Below are 11,706 nucleotides of genomic sequence, written 5' to 3'. Positions count from 1 at the left end.
ATCAGTGCTGACCAGCGCTCACCAGCCTGAGAGGCTTGTCTGCTCACCCACCGGGGCAGGCAGGGGCTGGGAGCGGAGCCTCGGGCTTTGGAGGTTGGATCTCAGAGAGAGGACTGGGGTTGGCTGTGTGAACACAGCCTGAAGGGGGGTAGTGCACCACAGCTAGCTGGGAGGGAGTGAAGGAAAAAGTCTGGAACTGCCTAAGAGGCAAGAGACCATTGTTTCGGGGTACGTAAGGAGAGAGGATTCAGAGCACCACCAAAACGGGTTCCAGAGATGGGAGCAAGCCGTGGATGTCAATGCAGACCCCCGAGACGGGCATGAGACGCTAAGGCTGCTGCTGCCACCACCAAGAAGCCTGTGTGTGAGCACAGGTCACTATCCACACCCCCGTCCCGGGAGCCTGTGCAGCCCACCACTGCCAGGGTCCTGTGATCCAGGGACAACTTCTCTGGGAGAACACATGGCATGCCAAGGGCTGTTGCAACATCACGCTGGCCTCTGCTGCTACAGGTTAGCCCTGCATTCCATACCCCAACCTGCCCCAGCCTGAGTGAGCCAGAGCACCCTAATCAGCTACTTTAACCCCATCCTGTCTGGGTAGGGAACAGATGTCCTCAGGCGACCTACATACAATTGGGGCAATCCAAAGCTGAACTCCAGGAGCTGTGCCAACAAAGAAGAGAAAGGGAAATCTCTCCCAGCAGCCTCAGGAGGCACAGTTTAAATCTCCACAGTCACCTTGATGTACCCTGCATCTGTGGAATACCTGAATAGACAACGAATCATGCCAAAATTGAGGTGGTGGACTTTGGGAGCAACTGTAGACTTGGGCTTTGCATTCTGCATCTAATTTGTTTCTGCTTTTATGTTTATTTTAGTTTAGTATTTAGAGTTCATTATCATTGGTAGATTTGTTTATTGATTTGGTTGCTCTCTTTTTTTATATATATATATTTTTTCCTTTTTCTCTTGTTGTGAGTGTGTATGTGTATGCTTCTTCGTGTGATTTTGTCTGTATAGATTTGCTTTTACCATTTGTCCTAGGGTTCTGTCTGTCCGTTTATTTATTTATTTACTTTTGTATAGTTTTTAGCGTTTGTTACATTGGTGGATTTGTTTTTGGGTTTGGTTGTTCTCTTCTTTCTATTTGTATTACTTTTCTAGTTTTAATCATTTTTTTTTAGTTTTTACTTTAATAACTTATTTTATTTTATTTTACTCTTTCTTTCTTTCTTTTTTTTTCTCCCTTTTCTTCTGAGACGAGTGGCTGACAGGGTCTTGGTACTCCGGCCGGCTTTCAGGCCTGAGCCTCTGAGGTGGGAGATCTGAGTTCAGGACAATTGGTCCACCAGAGACCTCCCAGCCCCACGTACATCAAACAGTGAAAGACCTCACAGTGATTTCCATCTCAACGCTAAGACCCAGCTCCACTCAAAAGCCAGCAAGCAACAGTGCTGTATACCCTATGACAAACAACTAGCAAGAGACGAACACAACCCCACCTAACAGAAGAGAGGCTGCCTAAAATCATAATAAGTTCACAGACAGCACAAAACACACCAGCAGATGTGGTCCTGCCCACCAGGGAGACAAGATCCACTCTCATCCATCAGAACAAAGGGACAAGTCCCCTCGACCAGGAAGCCTACACAATCCACTGAACCAGCCTTATCCACTGGGGGTGGACACCAAAAAATAATGGGAAATACGACCTGCAGCCACGAAAAAGAGACCCCAAACACAGTAAGTTAAGCAAAATGAGAAGACAGAGAAATACACAGCAGATGAAGGAGAAAGGTAAAAACCTACCAGACTGAAAAAATGAAGAGAAAATAGGCAGCTTACCTGAAAAAGAATTCATAGTAATGATAGTAAAGATGATACAAATCTTGGAAATAGAATGGAGAAAATGCAAGAAACATTTAACAAGGACCTAGAAAAACTAAAGAGCAAACAAATAATGATGAACAACAAATCAATGAAATTAAAATTCTCTAGAAAGAATCACTAGCAGAATAACTGCAGCACAAGAACGGATAGGTGACTTGAAAAATAAAATAGTGGGAATAACTACCACAGAGCAGAATAAAGAAACAAGAATGAAAAGAATTGAGGACAGTCTCAGAGACCTCTGGGACAACATTAAATGCACCAATATTCAAACTATAGGGGTCCCAGAAGAAGAAGAGAAAAAATAAAAAGTGGACTGAGAAAATATTAGAAGAGATAATAATTGCAAACTTCCCTAATATGGGAAAGGAAATAGTCAATCAAGTCCAGGAAGCACAGAGAGTCCCATACAGGATAAATCCAAGGAGAAAGATGCCAAGATACACATTAATCAAACTATCAAATATTAAATACAAAGAAAAAATATTAAAAGCAAAAAGGGAAGAGCAAGAAATAACATAAAGGAATCCCCATAAGGTTAACAGCTGATCTTTCAGCATAAACTCTGCAAGCCAGAAGGGACTGGCAGGACATATTTAAAGTGATGAAAGTAATCTACAACCAAGATTACGCTTTCCAGCATGGATCCCATTCAGATTCGACAGAGAAATTAAAACCTTTACAGACAAGGAAAAGCTAAGAGAATTCAGCACCACCAAAACAGCTTTACAACAAATGCTAAAGGAAATTCTCTAGGCAGGAAGCACAAGAGAAGGAAAAGATCTATAATAACAAACCCAAAACAATAAAGAAAATGGCAATAGAAACATACACATCCATAACTACCTTAAATGTAAATGGATTAAATGCTCCAACCAAAAGACATAGACTGGCTGAATGGATACAAAAAGAAGATCCATATATATGCTGTCTACAACAGACAAAATTCAGACCTAGGGACACATACAGACTGAAAGTGAGGGGATGGAAAAAGATACTCCATGCAAATGAAAATCAAAAGAAAGCTGGTGTAGCAATTCTCTTATTAGACAAAAAAAACTTTAAAATAAAGACTAGTAAAAGAGACAAAGAAGGACACTACATAATGATCCAGGGATCAATCAAAGAAGAAGATATAACAATTATAAATATTTATGTGCCCAATATAGGAGCACCTCAATACATAAGGCAAATGCTAACTGCAATAAAAGGGGAAAGCGACAGTAACACAATAATATTAGGGGACATTAACACCCCATTTTCACCAATGGACAGATCATCCAAATTGAAAATAAATAAGGAAACATAAGTTTTAAATAATACATTAAACAAAATGGGCTTAATTGATATATATAAGACATTCCATCCAAAAACAACAGAATACACTTTCTTCTCAAGTGCTCATGGATCATTCTCCAGGATAGATCATATCTTGGGTCACAAGTCAAGCCTGGGTAAATTTAAGAAAATTGAAGTCATATCCAATATCTTTTCCAACCATAACACTATGAGACTAGGTATCAATTACAGGAAAAAATCTGTAAAAAATACCATCAAATGGAGGCTAACCAATACACGACTTAATAACCAAGAGATCACTGAAGAAATCAAAGAGGAAATCAAAAAATACCTAGAAACAAATGACAATGAAAACACAATGACACAAAACCTATGGGATGCAGCAAAAGCAGTTCTAAGAGGGAAGTTAATAGCAATACAATCCTACCTCAAGAAAAAAGAAACATCTCAAATAAACAACCTAACCTTACACCTAAAGCAATTAGAGAAAGAAGAACAAAAAAACCCCAAAGTTAGCAGAAGGAAAGAAATCATAAAGATCAGAGCAGAAGTAAATGAAAATCAAATGAAGGAAACGATAGCAAAGATCAATAAAACTAAAAGCTGCTTCTTTGAGAATATAAAGAAAATTGATGCACCATTAGCCAGACTCATCAAGAAAAAAAGGGAGAAGACTCAAATCAATAGAATTAGAGATGAAAAAGGAGAAGTAATAACTGACACTGCAGAAATACAAAGGATCATGAGAGATTACTACAAGCAATTATATGCCAATAAAATGTACAACCTGGAAGATATGGACAAATTCTTAGAAAAGCACCACCTCTGAGACTGAAGCAGGAAGAAATAGAAAATATAAACAGACCAATCACAAGCACTGAAATTGAAACTGTGATTAAAAACCTTCCAACAAACAAAAGTCCAGAACCAGAAGGCTTCACAGGCAAATTCTATCAAACATTTAGAGAAGAGCTAACATCTATCCTTCTCAAACTCTTCCACAATATAGCAGATGGAGGAACACTCCCAAACTCATTCTACGAGGCCACCATCACCCTGATACCAAAACCAGACAAAGATGTCACAAAAAAAGAAAACTCCAGACCAATATCACTGATGAACATAGATGCAAAAAACCCCAACAAAATACTAGCAAACAGAATCCAACAGCACATTAAAGAGATCATACACCATGATCAAGTGGGGTTTATCACAGGAATGCAAGGATTCTTCAGTATCTACAAATCAATCAACGTTATACACCATATGTAAAAAATTGAAGGAGAAAAAACATACGATCATCTCAATAGATGCAGAAAAACCTTTCGACAAAGTTTAATACCCATTTATGATAAAAAACCCTCCAGAAAGTAGGCATAGAGGGAACTTACCTCAACATAATAAAGGCCATATACAACAACCCCACAGCCAACATCATTCTCAATGGTGAAGAACTGAGACCATTTCCACTAAGATCAGGAACAGGACAAAGTTGCCCACCCTCACCACTATTGTTCAACACAGTTCTGGAAGTTTTAGCCACAGCAATGAGAGAAGAACAATAAAAGGAATCCAAATCAGAAAAGAAGAAGGAAAGCTCTCACTGTTTGAAAATGACATGACACTATTCATAGAGAATCCTAAAGATGCTACCAGAAAACTACTGGAGCTAATCAATAAATTTGGTAAAGTAGTAGAATACAAAATTAATGCACACAAATCTCTTGCCTTCCTATGTACTAATGATGAAAAATCTGAAAGAGAAATTAAGGAAACACTCCCATTTACCATTGCAACAAAAAGGATAAATACCTAGGAATAAACCTAACTAAAGAGACAAAAGACCTATATGCAGAAAACTATGACACTGATGAAAGAAATTAAAGATGATACAAACAAATGGAGAAATATACCATGTTCTTGAATTGGAAGAATCAACGTTGTGAAAATGAGTCTACTACCCAAAGCCATCTACAGATTCAATGCAATCCCTATCAAACTACCAATAGCATTTTTCACAGAAGTGTAACAAAAATTTTCACAATTTGTATGGAAACACAAAAGACCCCGAATAACCAAAGCAATCTTGAGAAAGAAAAACAGAGCCTGAGTTATCAGGCTCCCTGACTTCAGACTATATTACAAAGCTACAGCAATCAAGACAGCATGGCACTGGCACAAAAGAGAAATATAGATCAATGGAACAGGCTAGAAAGCCCAGAGATAAACCCATGCACATATGGTCACCTTATCTTTGATAAAGGAGGCAAGAATATACAATGGAGAACAGACAGCCTCTTCAAGAAGTGGTGCTGGGAAAACCAGACAGCTATATGTAAAAGAATGAAATTAGTACACTCCCTAACACCGTACACAAAAATAAACTCAAAATGGATTAAAGACCTAAATGTAAGGCTAGACACTATAAAACTCTTAGAGGAAAACATAGGCAGAACACTCTATGACATAAATCACAGCAAGATCCTTTCTGACCCACCTCCTACAGGAATAGAAAAAAAACCTAAAATAAACAAATGGGACCTAATGAAAGTTAAAAGCTTTTGCACAGCAAAGGAAAGTATAAACAAGATGAAAAGACAACCCTCAGAATGGGAGAAAATAGTTGCAAACGAAGCAACTGACAAATGATTTATCTCCCAAATATATAAGCAGCCCATGTAGCTCGATATCAAAAAAACAAACAACCCAATCCAAAAAAGGGAAGAAGACCTAAATAGATATTTCTCCAAAGAAGATATACAGATTGCCAACAAACACATGAAAGAATGCTCAACATCATTAAACACTAGAAAAATGCAAATCAAAACTACCATGAGGTATCACCTCACACCAGTTAGAACGGCCATCATCAAAACATCTACAAACAATTAATGCTGGAGAGGGTGTGGAGAAAAGGGAACCCTCTTGCACTGTTGGTGGGACTGTAAATTGATACAGCCATTATGGAAAACAGTATGAAAGTTCCTTAAAAAACCTAAACATAGAGCTACTATACAACCTAGTAATCCCACTACTGGGCATATACCCTGAGAAAACCGAAATTCAAAAAGAGTCATGTACCAAAATGTTCATTGCAGCTCTATTTACAATAGCCCGGAGATGGAAACAACCTAAGTGCCCACCATCGGATGAATGGATAAAGAAGATGTGGCACATATATACAATGGAATATTACTCAGCCATAAAAAGAAACGAAATTGAGCTATTTGTAATGAGGTGGATAGACCTAGAGTCTGTCATACAGAGTGAAGTAAGTCAGAAAGAAAAAGACAAATACCGTATGCTAACACATATATATGGAATCTAAGAAAAAAAAATGTCATGAAGAACCTAGGGGTAAGGCAGGAATAAAGACGCAGACCTCCTAGAGAACGGACTTGAGGTTATGGGGAGGGGGAAGGGTGAGCTGTGACAGGGCGAGAGAGAGTCATGGACATATACACACTAACAAACGTAGTAAGGTAGATAGCTAGTGGGAAGCAGCCGCATGGCACAGGGATATTGGCTCGGTGCTTTGTGACAGCCTGGAGGGGTGGGATAGGGAGGGTGGGAGGGAGGGAGACCCAAGAGGGAGGAGATATGGGAACATATGTATATGTATAACTGATTCACTTTGTTATAAAGCAGAAACTAACACACCATTGTAAAGCAATTATACCCCAATAAAGATGTTAAAAAAAAAAAAAGGCTACAAACTGCATTTAATGAAAATTTCCAATTCAAACAGAATTAACAACAAAAAAGGTATCATCAAATAAATGAATGAATGATTGAATGATAGAATGGGGTAGCTTTCAGAGTTGGTTAACTGGGTGGCTCAATAACACCATCAAGGGCCACATTTCCTTTTTTATTCTCACCTTTGTTCTTATGTTTCCAAAATGGTTGCAGCATCCCAGGCATCAGTCATAACTACAGAAACATCCTTGTGCATATATTTTAAAGAAGTTTCACAGCTGAATTCCAGAATCGTATCAGAGACCTAAGCCTAACACAATCACTGTCAAGGATATTTGAACCACCACAATTGGGTTAAAACAATTAGGAATCATTCTCTGAGCTGTTTGGGAAGAGGGTGGCAAGTGTGAAGCAATTTGAGGTTAGCCAATTTCTTGCAATAAATCTCTTAGTATCCATCTCCTACTGGTTCTATGTCTCTGGTTGAAACCTGACTAGTATGCTTTATATCACAGATATTCACTAAATTAAATTTTATTAATTGTAAAGTACATTATAAATATCTTCCCTGGTAACCCCTACCTCACTTCATGATCTCATTAAAATATACATAGAAAATCCATTTCATATCAGGGTATATCATGCTGTGATATTAATTGGATATACTATGAATTAAAAAGTGATTATAATAGTTAATATGTAACTATAAAATGGGTCTTTCACCAAAAGCAAATATTCTAGGCAGGTTCCTTTCTAGCTATACATTCATTCGTTCATATGTGAAAAACACTGGATATTAGTAGACCTCAAAACATACATGACAACTAAATATGAATATCACTTTGCTTCAATTAGAAAAAGACAAATTGGTTTGCTGATATTTGATTTAAATGATTTCTGTTTTTTTTCTGGTACTGAGAGAAAATATTTTGCACATAGCTGATATGTAATAAACATCTGCTTATTATTAGAAAATTACATATTTATTTTGCATTCTATTTTGCAGAAATTCACTGATGGCAGTCAAAAAGCTATTTTTTAGAGAAGTCATTGATCAGTTTTCATTATTTTTGGATATTAACAAAGAGCAACTATTTACGCTGCTATTTAATGTGTAAAATTATATCTATTAAAGGACACTAACAATTTTTGTAAATTTTTTATAAAGTAAATTAACTTGATAACCCATTGCAGTATTCACGAATGCATTTTTCACAGAACTAGAATAAATAATTATAAATTTGTATGAAAACAACAAAGACCCAGAATAGCCAAAACAATCTTGAGAAAGCAGAACAAAGCTGGAGGTGTCACACTCCCTGATTTCAAGCTATACTACAAAGCTACAGTAATCAAAACAGTATGGTGCTAGCACCAAAAAAGACACATAGATCAATGAAACAGAATAAAGAGCCCCCAAATAAATCCACATTTATATGTTCAATTAACCTACAACAAAGAAGAAAAGAATATACAATAAAAAGACAGCTTCTTCAATAAATGGTGTTGGGAAAATGGGACAGCTACATGCAAATAAAACTGGACTACTTTCTCACAGCATATACAAAAAATAAACTCAAAATGGATTAAAAACTTAAATGTAAGATCTGAAACCATAAAACTCCTAGAAGAAAACCTAGGTAGTACAATCTTTGACATTGGTCTTAGCAATACTCTTTCAGATCTGTCACCTCAGGTAAAGGAAGCAAAAGCAAAAATAAACAAATGGGACTACATCAAACAAAAAACTTCTGCACAGCAAAGGGAACTATTGACCAAACAAAAAGGTGGATAACTGAATGGAAGAAAATATTTAAAAAGGATATATGTATTTATAAAGGTTAATATACAAAGAACTCATATGACTCAACATCAAAAAAATATGCAACCTGCTCAAAAAATGGGCAGAGGACTTAAACAGACATTTTTCAAAGATGACATACAGATGGCCAAGAGACACATAAAAAATGCTCAACATCACTAATCATCAGAGAAATGTAAATGAAAACCACAATGAGACACCACCTCACACATGTCAGAATGACTATCATCAAAAAAGCAACAAATAACAAGTGCTGGTGAGGATGTGGAGAAATGGGAACCCTTGTGCACTGTAGGCAGGAAGGTAAATTGGTATAGCCACAATGGAAAACATTATGAAGGTTTCTCAAAAAATTAAAAATAGAACCCACCATATGATATAACAATTTCACTTCTGGGTATTTACCAGAAGAAAACAAAAACACTAATTTGAAAAGATACACGCACCCCAATGTTTATTGTAGCATTATTTACAATAGCCAAGATATAGAAGCAACCTCAGTGAATAAAGAAAAGTATATATTATATTACATATATATCTGTAATTGCTCAGCCTTTAAAAAAGTGAAATCATGCCTTTTTTTTTTTTTTTTTGTCCACTGAAGCTTGAAATTTATTACCTTGCTTCCCCCAGCACACAAGACAAATTTCCTTTGTTCCATGATGGAAATTAACAGTGTGCTCCTCTTGACTTTGACCCTTCCTTCTGCCTCTTCCTTTCCTTTTCCAGTTTTTCAAGTGAAGCACTTTGAAATATACATTTACTGGCTATGTGAACATTTTGTGGTTAATCATTAGAGGGATCCTAGACCAATGGAGAAACCCAAACATTTCTAGTTTATTCATCCATGGCATGTACTGATCCAGCAACAATTAACTGTAACTTCCTGGAAATATACAGATACTGGATGCTCTTGCAGAGTAGTTAAAAACAGAAGCTATGGATTCAGGCTCACTTGGGTTAGAATCCTGGCTTTGCCATTTCCTAGCTTCAGGCTTCAGCTTTAAGCCCTTGGGCAAGGTACTTAACCACAGTGAGCCTCAGTTTCCCCACCTAAGATATGGGGATGATAGTACTGCCTGTAAGAATTATAAGGATTGTCTGCAGGGTTAAAGGACAGACAGTATGTGTAAAGGCTAGCAATTAGCAAGTACTTGATATGTATTAGCTGCTATTCTATCATCCCATTGGCCAAACTACTGCATATTACCACCGTTACTTAGGCATTTTCTAACAATGTAAGGACACCCACGACTTGTACATTTATTTTAATTCTTCTATTTAATTCTCCCATGAATTATATAAGCTCGGCTATATAATAACTTTTATTATATATTCTAAAGAAGTAGTAAAGCACAATGTTCACTTACACAATTAACATGCAGTCAGCACTGGGTAACTCAGAGACACAAATGTCAACAATTTTTGTTCAGAACTCATCTGCATGATACATAAAGTCTGCACTGCTGCTGTGACTCTGCAGACAAGCTTTCAAAGCTGGCCTCCCCACCAGTGGCATCATAAGAGAAGCTTAAATAAAACAACAGATTTCTGTGCCCATACCCCCCAAGTTCTGATTCAGAAAGTCTGAGGTAGGGCCTATGAATCTCTCACTTCTGTGCCGAACATGAGACACCAGACCACTAAGGAGCTGCTGGATCTCTATTTTTGAAAGGCCCCCAGGGTGATTCTACATATGTAGAATCAGGCTCTAAAATGCTGATGCAGAGCACGATCATTTTTTGATTGGATCTGGGCGACTGAGAATAGTGAAACCACAGTTAAAGCACATGTTTTTTTAAGATCCTGAAATTACCTTTAGGTGATAGGTGTTGAGTCTGACACTGGAAAGCATTTCTCCATTGTGGTCATGGCTTGAGAGAGACATCAGCTTTCCCCAGTTCGTGGATGGCCTTGTTATCCAGCAGTTCCTTCTTGTCACTTGGTCTCACTGCGTTGTTCAGCATTGCTCTAACCACAGTCATCACTGGCACAGAATGGTCGCTGGATCAAGATTCTGGTAAGGAGCCATAGAACTTCCTAACGAACCATTCACCTGGGCAAGATTCTTGCCTATCACATAATAGAACTCCGGGCCAAAATATGGAGTAACGATCAAATTTTAACTCTTCAACCCTAGCTTCCATTTCTCCCTTGACTTGCAGATATAAAAAATTGCTTGACTTGTCAGCTCCCTTAGAGGAGAGCAAGTTGAAATGTTTGCACCCTCCAGCTTTTGCCAGCTCTGCAGCCTTCAGGACATAATCTCGATCAACACGAACAAATGCCTCTGCCCCAGCTTTTTGTCTGGTGGTACCCAGGCAACAGAATGCAACATCATGACCTTGAAAGGCAGAAGCGTAGTCATCCAATTTCTCAAAGTCCACCACTTCTTGATTCACATTTTTAGAAACTTCCTCGTCAAAGGTGAGCTTCCTCCGGCCAGTCAGCGTGACTTTGGAAAACAGGCTCTGCTCCAGGGTTTCTTTCAAGAGTACTCTGTCGGTTTCCCCGCTGGCACCCAAAATAAAGACGGATTTATTCTGCATCCTGAAGTCCTCCGAAGCCTGGGCAGCGCTTCTGTCTCGGCCATGCTAGAGCCGGCCCCCGGCCCCGGGTCCTCAGGATGCAGCAGAAGCGGCGCGCCACGGCCACCATCTCGACACCGGCGCCGCCACCGCCACCGCCCGCGCTCAGGGCTGCGGGCCGGGACATTTGGCCATCCCTCCAGCCCAGGGCTTTCCTCCCCTCGCCGGCCTCTGTGAGGCCCCTCCCCTGCCCGCACCTACCTGACTGTGTCAATCTTGGCATTTTTTGACAACACAGATGGATCTAGAGGCTATCATGCTAAGTGAAATAAATCAGAGAGACGAACACAAATATCACACGACCTCACTTACAGGTGAAAGCTAAAAACAGGTGTTTGCCAGATTGGAGGAGGGTAGAGGAGTTGTGCAAAATAGGTAGCGGGGATTAAGAGGTACAGACTTCCA

The 11,706-nt window shown here is 38.7% G+C and overlaps 1 pseudogene; it reads right to left on the bottom strand.

The window, feature by feature from the left end:
* Window positions 1-10,581: 10,581 nt before the first annotated feature.
* LOC113618729 (oxidoreductase HTATIP2 pseudogene) lies at window positions 10,582-11,345 on the bottom strand (annotated as a pseudogene).
* Between the last annotated feature and the right edge of the window lie 361 nt (window positions 11,346-11,706).

Source organism: Aethalodelphis obliquidens, unplaced genomic scaffold (assembly GCF_003676395.1).
Source record: "Aethalodelphis obliquidens isolate GAN/ISIS:26980383/991018 unplaced genomic scaffold, ASM367639v1 scaffold6, whole genome shotgun sequence".
Classification (NCBI taxonomy): domain Eukaryota; kingdom Metazoa; phylum Chordata; class Mammalia; order Artiodactyla; family Delphinidae; genus Aethalodelphis; species Aethalodelphis obliquidens.
Note: the sequence above shows the minus strand (reverse complement) of the source record. Positions and strands in the feature narration are given on the sequence as shown.